Raw genomic sequence first — 8,957 nt, 5'->3', positions numbered from 1 at the left:
GCTAGACATTGTAACTCACTGGTGTGCGTGTGGGTGTGTGTGGTGTGAAATAAACTTGTTTCAGAGATCTCTTTGTATTTGTAAAATGTCGTCGATCCCTAAGTCGTCCCCATGAGGCTGTCTTTTAAGCCACTGGAAGGAGGGTCGATTTGGGCAGAGTATGAAGAAAAGTAAACTAATTGATTACTGTAATGTATGGTGGACACAGTATGAACTAGAGGATCAGGAGAAATGGCCTGAAAATGGGACTTTGCAGTACAATACTATATCGCAGTTGATGCTATATTGTAAAAGGGAAGGAAAATGGGACGAGATACCATATGTAGATTTTTTCTTTGCTTTAAGAAATAATGATGAGTGGCAAAAATCCTGTGGAATAATGGTTGTAAAGGTAAATGCTAATGAACAGTGTAAGGGATGTGTTACCGAAAAAATGTATGAAGCGCCTTGCTGTAGACAATAGTTTACAACACCAGAGGGATATTGAAAGTCTGCATTTGGCAGTTGCTCCATCAGCCCTGCCAGCATTAGATACAGAAAGGGGGGGGGGGGGGGGGGGGAAGAAGGTGATAGTGATAGTGATCTTGAGAGTCTGGGTAGTTGTGAGTGCAAAAGAGATCAGAAAGTAGACACACACACACACACACACACACACACACACCCTCCGGTTTCACACAGAACTCGCTGGAGGGGAAATCAGGAAGGCAAAATGCAAACCCAGGTACCTAAAGCAGTGCTGGTACCTTTAAGACAGGGGGCGGGCGCTGAGGGCCCGGTGTATGTTAAGGTACCCTTCTTGCCTGGAGATTTAGTCATCTGGAAACAATCAGCAGGAACATATAGAGAAAACCCTGATAAAGTAGCCCGTGTAATAAAAATGATTATGAAAACCCAAAATCCAACTGGGGGAAAAAGAAGTGAAATTTTTAATAGACACAGGGGCTACCTATTCAGTTTTAAATGATTTACATGGGAGGTTAAGGGGAAAGAACTATGACAATTGTGGGAGCCACAGGGAAGGAGGAAATACGGCCATTCTTGCAGCCCCTAGATCTGCGATTTAGAGGGAAGGAATTAACACATGAATTTCTGTATGTACCTGAATGCTCCATTCCCCTTTTAGGACGGGACTTATTGGCCAAATTGGACGCAAAGATCATTTTTCAGAATAGTGAATTAATAATGCAAATCCCTGAATCAAAAGCAGGACAGATCTTGGTTCTTACAGAAAAGTCTATTGCTCAAATCCCAAAGGAGGTAGAAGAGGCTGTAATACCGGTAGTTTGGGAAACAGAAATCCCGGGAAAATCAAAAGCAGCTCAACCAGTAACAGTGGAACTAAAAGATGGAGTTAGGCCAGTAAGAATAAAACAATATCCACTGAAGCTAGAAGCAACATATGGGATTATAAAAATAATTGAGAAATTTTTAAAATATTGAATTTTGGAAGAATGTGAATCAGAATATAACACTCCAATTTTTCCAGTAAGAAAAACAAATGGTGAATATAGGTTAGTACAGGATCTGAGGGCAATAAATGAAATAACAAAAGATATCCACCCAGTAGTAGCAAATCCTTATACATTGTTAACATCTGTGAAGGAAAAATATAAATGGTTTACAGTGATTGATTTAAAAGATGCCTTCTTCTGCATTCCTCTTGATAAAAGTAGCAGGAAACTGTTTGCATTTGAATGGGAAAACCCACAGAACAGATGAAAGACACAGTTAACATGGACCAGACTCCCACAAGGATTTAAGAACAGCCCGACTCTCTTTAGGAACCAGTTGGCCAAGGAACTGGAAACATGGGCTACTCAAGGAAAGGTACAGGTGCTGAGATCACAACATCTTTTATTGCAATATGCAGATGACATCTTTATTGCAACAGAGCAGGAGTCATTATGCATAAAGGTGACTATTGAGATCCCGAATCAGCTAGGCCTAAATGGTTATAAAGTCTCAAATGAAAAGGCACAAATTGCATGTACAACTGTATTGTATTCAGGATGTAAAATTTCGCAGGGACAGCGAAAGCTAGGGATAAATCGCAGAGAGGCAATTTGTGCCATTCCAGAACCACGGAACCTACAGGAGTTAAGAACATTTTTGGGCATGGCAGGGTGGGGCAGATTGTGGATAATGGACTATGGACTCATTGCTAAACCCCCGTATGAAGCCCAGAAATCACCTGCTTTTGTTTGGGATAAACCACAGAAAGAGGCCTTTAAGAAACCGAAGGAGGCATTAATGAAATCTCTGGTACTGGGACTCCCAGATTTGACAAAGGATTTCAGTTATTTGTCCATGAGAGACAGAGATTAGCGCTGGGAGTGTTAACCCAGAAACTTGGAAGCTGGAAAAGACCAGCATGATACTTCTCAAAACAACTGGAGCCAGTAAGTGCGGGATGGCCTTCATGTTTAAGAGTGGTAGCAGCAACAGGAGGCCAGAAAACTGACTTTGGGAAAACACATTGAAGTGTTTGTACCGCACATGGTAACAACTGTCTTAGAACAAAAAGGGGGGTATTGGTTATCCCCTAGTAGAATGATGAAGTATCAAGCAATTTTGACAGAACAAGATGATGTGAGTTTAAAAAACCACTAACCTGTTGAATCCAGCAGCTTTTCTGGAAGGAGGAACCCTTGAACATAACTGTATAGAGGTTATCGAGCATACATATGCAACCAGGACAGATTTGAAAGATATACCTCTTGAACAACCAGACTGGGAACTTTTCACAGATGGAAGCAGCTTTGTGGAAAACGGCACATGGTATGCAGGATATGTCGTAACGACGCAGCAGGAGGTAACTGAAGCAAAAGCATTAGTCCCTGGTGGCCCTGATACCTCTCAAGGTAAGCCCACTCCATACCTATCTCCCACAAGCTCCAAAATATTCAAAGGAAGATGAAAGACTAGCAGGACTTTTGAAAGCACAAAAGAATTCTGAGGGGTGGTACACAACAACAACTGGACAAGTAATAGTACCCCCAGCAATAATGCGAAAAATCCTACAAACTGAACATCAAAAATGTCATTGGGGTGCAGAAGCATTTGTAACTTATTTAAAACGAGGAACAATTTCCACACAGATGCTAACTATGGCAAAAGTTGTAGGGTCAAAATGTGAAATTTGTGTGAAAAATAACCCAGTGGTGAAAAGACAAGCGGAGATGGGAAGGATCAGGATAGGGGTAGAACCAGGAGATTATTGGCAGGTTGACTTTGTGGAACTATCAAAGGCACAAGGGTATAAAATATCTATTAGTAGGGGTTGATACTTTTTCTGGATGGCCGGAAGCCCTTCCCTGTCGCACCAATCAGGCAAAAGAAACAGTGAAATGGTTGCTCAGAGAAATCATTCCACGATTTTGAGTCCCTTTAGGGATATCATCAGATAGGGGCCCACACTTTGTTGCAACCATAGTACAAGAAATTAGTAAACTATTAGGGATATCATGAAACTTACATACCCCTTGGAGGCCTCAATCTAGTGGACAAGTAGAAAAGATGAATCAAACAATAAAGAGCAACAAGGGAGGGATTCAGAGACATGAATTTGCAGTTACAAGCAACAACTAAAATGACCTTGCAGAACAGAATGGCATTGGACATGTTACTAATTAAAGAACATGGTGTTTGTGAATATTTGAAAGACAAAATAGACCATTGCTGTATTCACATTCCTAACGTAACTGCAAAGGTAGAATATGACATTTCCCAACTAACTAAAATTGAAAAAGAGACAGGAAAAGAAAAGGACATCGAGCAGAATTGGGTAGGAGCACTATTTGATAGCTTGGGCCTTCATCTCACTGGATGGGCTCATTCCCTCGTGCAAACTGTAATCGTGATATTGTGGTTTTAATGATATATTTGATGTATCTCTGTATCCAAAAGGAAATAACCTGCAGCACTGCATGGACTTATCGAACTATAGGAGCAGTTAACTAGAGAATATCCAAAGTACCCAACACCCCCGCCCACCTGTCAGGAAACCACTACTTAAAGGAGTGAAAATACTTGCTGAAATGAAGTATTTTCAAAGGGGGGAAATGTTAGAAAAGAGTGAAATTTTACGTTAATTATATAGAGCAATAGAAATGACTATATTTGAAAAGTTTTCTAATCAATAGTAGACTTCTGTATATTAAAAGAATGCTGTAACTTTGTTGTGGTAGCCTCAGCAGTAGAAACTAACATAACAACGAGAAGGACACAGGATGTCTCACCTAAGACCTTGTGGTTTAGAACAAGGAAGCTTTGTCTAACTGTGCGTCTTGATAATACAGACGTTCATAATATTTGTATTGCTTACAAGGAAGCTTTGTCTAGAAATAGAAACCATGTATCTTAAGCAGCAGAAAATTTCATCTCTGCAATATTGGTAGCTTTGTGAAATCACTGCAACATAAAAGGACAAGCCAAGTGAGGAAGTGAGAATGCTGGCGTCCACATAATGGCTGTGGCCTGTACAAAGAACAGAAAGGTGAAAACAGTAAGGGGAGGAAGACTCCTTACTTCATCGGGACGAACACCAGAGGGGGCTGCACAAGCGCAGAAGAGGCTGATGTCATAATGGACTAATGAAGTAATCCTTGATGCATAAGTATTAGTTAATGTAGCAACACATGTTGAATATGCACTAATTGCAGAACTTTTATGCATAAATTGCGAACGTGATGTGACAGGGGGAAGCCAGATTTGGGCGCGTGCCCCTGGTTTCCCAGCGCTGCAATAATGCACCTCATATAACCATTCCGGTGGTTATGTGTCAGTTCCTACGCGAACATTTGCATTTGGGAAGTTAAAGGGGTGAAGCTAAACGCTGGAGTCACATGATGTACCTAGACTTCAGCAGCAAATTATAACACCTGTAAAGTGCATTACTGGCACATGCTGTATTGCTACGAAGCTTGAAGAGAACCAACATCAGGAGTCCCTCCTAAACCCAGATAACAGCTGCTGCACAACCTCTTGAAGTAGAGGCAAAAGAAAGGGAAGTTACACAGATTAAAAGAAGAAGTAATCATACAGCCACTTCTTTAATGCTCACTGGTACACAAGTTCAGAGGGAGAGGGGAAGTTTTGATTTGCTATTTTAAATATAAATACCTGGCTTTAACCTGAGAGAGGATATTTAGATTAGACATTAGGCAGAAATTCTTCCCTGTGAGGGTGCTGAGGCACTGGCACAAGGTGCCCAGAGAAGCTGTGGCTGCCCCATCCCTGGCAGTGTTCAAGGCCAGGTTGGACACAGGGGCTGGGAGCAACCTGCTCTAGTGGAAGGTGTCCCTGTCTGTGGCAGGGGTTGGAACTGGATGAGCTTTAAGGTCCCTTCCAACCCAAAGCAGTCTGTGACTCTATGCTGTACCTGTGGTCCTGGATATACGTTTGTAGCACATTCGCAGTGCCGCGTACACCAGACCGTGGCAGCCCACACGCTGACGCCAGCGCTCCTGATGCCCGCTCTCCCGCCGGACCCACGGCCGCCAGCTCCGGGCACATGGGGTGGGCCCACAGCGAAGCACCACTCCCAGCCCCGCCGGGCACAGGCCCAGCTGCCTGTGGAGGGCTGGAGCCCGAGCGGCAGCGGCGCGGCGGCGGAAGAGGCCTCACCCGGCCCCACTGTGCACGGCGCCGCGGCAGCTCTGCGCCTGGACGCCGAGGAAACGGCCGCGCCGCTCGGGCCAGCCGCCACCCCGCCGCCTCCTCCTCCCCTCTTCTCCCTTCCCTTCCCGCCTTCCCTACCGGGGTGGGGTCGGGTCGGGCCGGGTTAGCTCCGCTGCACCAGCCGCTGTTCCCCGGCGCTCTTTCCGCGCTGCCACCCGCTCCACGGCGCTAGCCCGGGGTATCGCGGTCTGCCCTCACCCAGCGCCTCGCCTCGGCGGCCCCCTCTGCCTGGAGGGCCCGGAAACCGCTGCTGGAACGCCTTTGCGCGTCTGAAATTGGGATTCTAAACCTTCAGCTTCCCGCTGCCATTCCTGTTCTTAACGATTGGCTCTGGAGTCGCGCTTTAAGGGTCCATTTGTAACTGTCAGTTTTGTTGCGAGTTCTTGTGGCTTTCTTGTGGCTTAGGAAAGTGAAGCTTTCTGTAATGAATAGCCTCGTGGAGTCACCTTCTCCATCAGCTGCTGAGTATCTTACAAAATACATACATGTCATATAGTGTGTGTTAAATAGCTTCTAGCAAAAAAGAAAGCCCACAGAGTTTTAAGTCATTTGCTTATTCTCTTTAAATCATGTAAAATTCAGCTTCTTGTGATGTCAGAATGTCACCAGTTAGTTTTAAAATCTACCCCAAACCTCCCATTGTTTATAATGTGAAAGGGAAGCACAACTATTCCTCGTGTCAGTGCGATCATACATAGGATCCTGGATTGTATTTTTAAGCTTTACAGTGAGAATTGCACATGCCAACAATAAACCCACCGTGCCACATGGAGGCCAAGCACTGCCTTGCAGACCTGCGGGTGGTCTCTCCCAAGGCTGGGAAAGGGATGGTTTCAGCATTTGGGTCTTCGCCTTGTGGCTGGGAGCAGGGTGTCCACTTAAGAAACCCTGAAATACAGGGTTTGATATAAATACAGATAAGTATATTAATGCCATATCTCCTGCTTTTAGCATATGTAAATGTGGTTTGGGGTCTTTTGCCTTAATGCTAATTGTGATTATCCCTGAAGCTGATATTTTTAAGATTAAAAAGGTGTCAGTGCTGAAATTGTGGTTAGCATGTGTGTGTGCACGTGTTTCTCCATGACATTTTCTTACTCTCCTCTGGTCCTGCTATGTTCCATGAGAATTACTTTAGAATACAACTTATAATTTTAGGGAAGTACTATCGTTAGTGGTGAAGTGGGTGTAATCATCATTTAATACAGGAAAATTAAGGACTAACAATTCCTTACATATAAACAGCCTGGAGTGTAGATGCTCTGGTTTTAAAACCCTTTGGGATTAGGTAATGATGAAAAGCCAGCCAGGCAGCTTGGACGTTAACTAATGTGTGTGTATAAATAACCATAGAATAATAGAATCAATGAATGGTTTGGGTTGGAAAGGAATTTAAAGCTCATTCAGTTCCAACCCCTACACCTTCCACTAGACCAGGTTGCCCAAAGCCTCATCCAACCTAGCCTTGAACATCTTTCTAATCAAGGGATCTATAATGTTACAATTCCCCCAACTGCCTTTGAGAGGGAAAAGTCCACTTTAAAAAGCTTTATGAATCCAACATCCTAGTGCGTAATGACTCATTTCTTTTTGCTGACAAGGCTTACTAAACATATAAAGCTTATTCTGAAAAGTAGGAGCTAGAATTAAAACATGCTCTTTGTAGATTTTGGATTACTGTTATGTGTTTTGGGAATAAGTAAGATTCCCTAGAAAAGGAAACATTGTGCTTCATTTACAAAAAAGAAAGAAAACCAATCTAAAGATTACATCTTTTGCATTAAGCTTGAAAAATAAGGTGAAGCATCTGAGCTGACACAAATCAATGTGGCTCCTCCAATGATCTCAATGGATCATTGTGTATACAGCACAGAACCTCAGCTAGAAAACTGAGTCATAGTTGTAATAATAAGCATTTCTTGCTTGTTGCCTTTACCCATAAGCTTTCCATTTTAAATTAGAGGGTTTTAGAAGCTGTTTAATAAATAAAATGCTTTTTGAACTGAGCTGTATCTAGAATAATTTGCTAATGGTAAACAAAGAGAGCAGTAGGTATGATGCTAAAACATGTTCTCCACTGAGCCCTCTTGAAATGAATGAAATTGCAAATCATACCTGAAACAGACTGATGTAAAAGAGATGGTAAGGGAAGAGATGAGGATCCAACAATAAAGTGTGCAAGAGCTGAAGCACTGAGATGCAGCACTGCAAGGGAAGAACAAATGACCGCAGAAAGTTCCAAGGTGATTATGAAAGATGAACTAATTAAAAGCTGTCTTCCAGCAATTAAGACAAAGTTACCACTACAAAATCACACAATGTTCTGACAAGCACCTAAAGATAATGACAGTCACTGGACCAGCTTCTTCTCTTTAACACAGTAGTCTTATTTTCAAGGGTTTCAATTATGGACTACTTCTAGCAGGAGTTTGAAGCAACAATACTATTCTGTTAGTCTTCTATTATTGTCAAGTAAAATGTAAGTTAGAATACCCATGTCAAGGTGTAAAACTGGATGGAATTCCATGCCAAAGTTGTTCCAGATGCTATGAATCTGGAGCTGTATGGAAACCTGGCATTGACTGCAGTTCTCAAGACACAAAGCTCCCAGGGTCTTACATGAGTTACACACATCAAGGCTACAGAATTAGGCCTTGTAGTTGTAAAATCTGGCAAAGCAGCAGCACGGCAAGGCAGCATAATCTTTTAGTTGCTGGCATCTGACCTTTACTGATGTGCAGTTCAGCTCTGAACAAAACTCTGCTGGGAGGAGATGGAGAAGAGAAACATGAGAGAAGTGTTCATTAACCTTTACCCTCCGTAACAGGATTGGAAAGCATTAGCTTGAAGTCTTGGCTTGGACAATGAGGCGATCATTCACTCAGCTTAATCTACAAAGTAAATACACAAGCTTTTATTTTTAAATCACTTAGATGCTGCAGTTACGGTTGGTTTGGACATTAAATCAAATATTACAAATATGAATGGACAAGAAAATGTTAATTTCCAGCAAATGAAAATCATTCCATTGCTTGATTGCTGTTAGAATTAAAAGCAAACATTAGCAAAGCCATTATTAGTGAGGCGAGCAGAAGTCTAAAGGCTGAAATCCAGTAATGAAACAAAAGCAGGCTCCAGCGTGCGGTATTCCTCATAAAATGCAGAAGATAAATGAGCAAAGGTAGAGACAGGGCAGAATACAAAGCTTTGGTTGAATGCTAAGAAGAAAAACAAAAAACAAAATAACCACTTAAAAGGGCTCAAATAGCAATCAGAAA

This window comes from Pezoporus occidentalis, unplaced genomic scaffold, assembly GCF_034315485.1.
Source record: "Pezoporus occidentalis ecotype Australia unplaced genomic scaffold, CSIRO_AGI_Poc_V1 ctg164, whole genome shotgun sequence".
Taxonomy (NCBI): domain Eukaryota; kingdom Metazoa; phylum Chordata; class Aves; order Psittaciformes; family Psittacidae; genus Pezoporus; species Pezoporus occidentalis.
The sequence above is the reverse complement of the archived record's forward strand: the minus strand, read 5'-3'. Positions refer to the sequence as shown.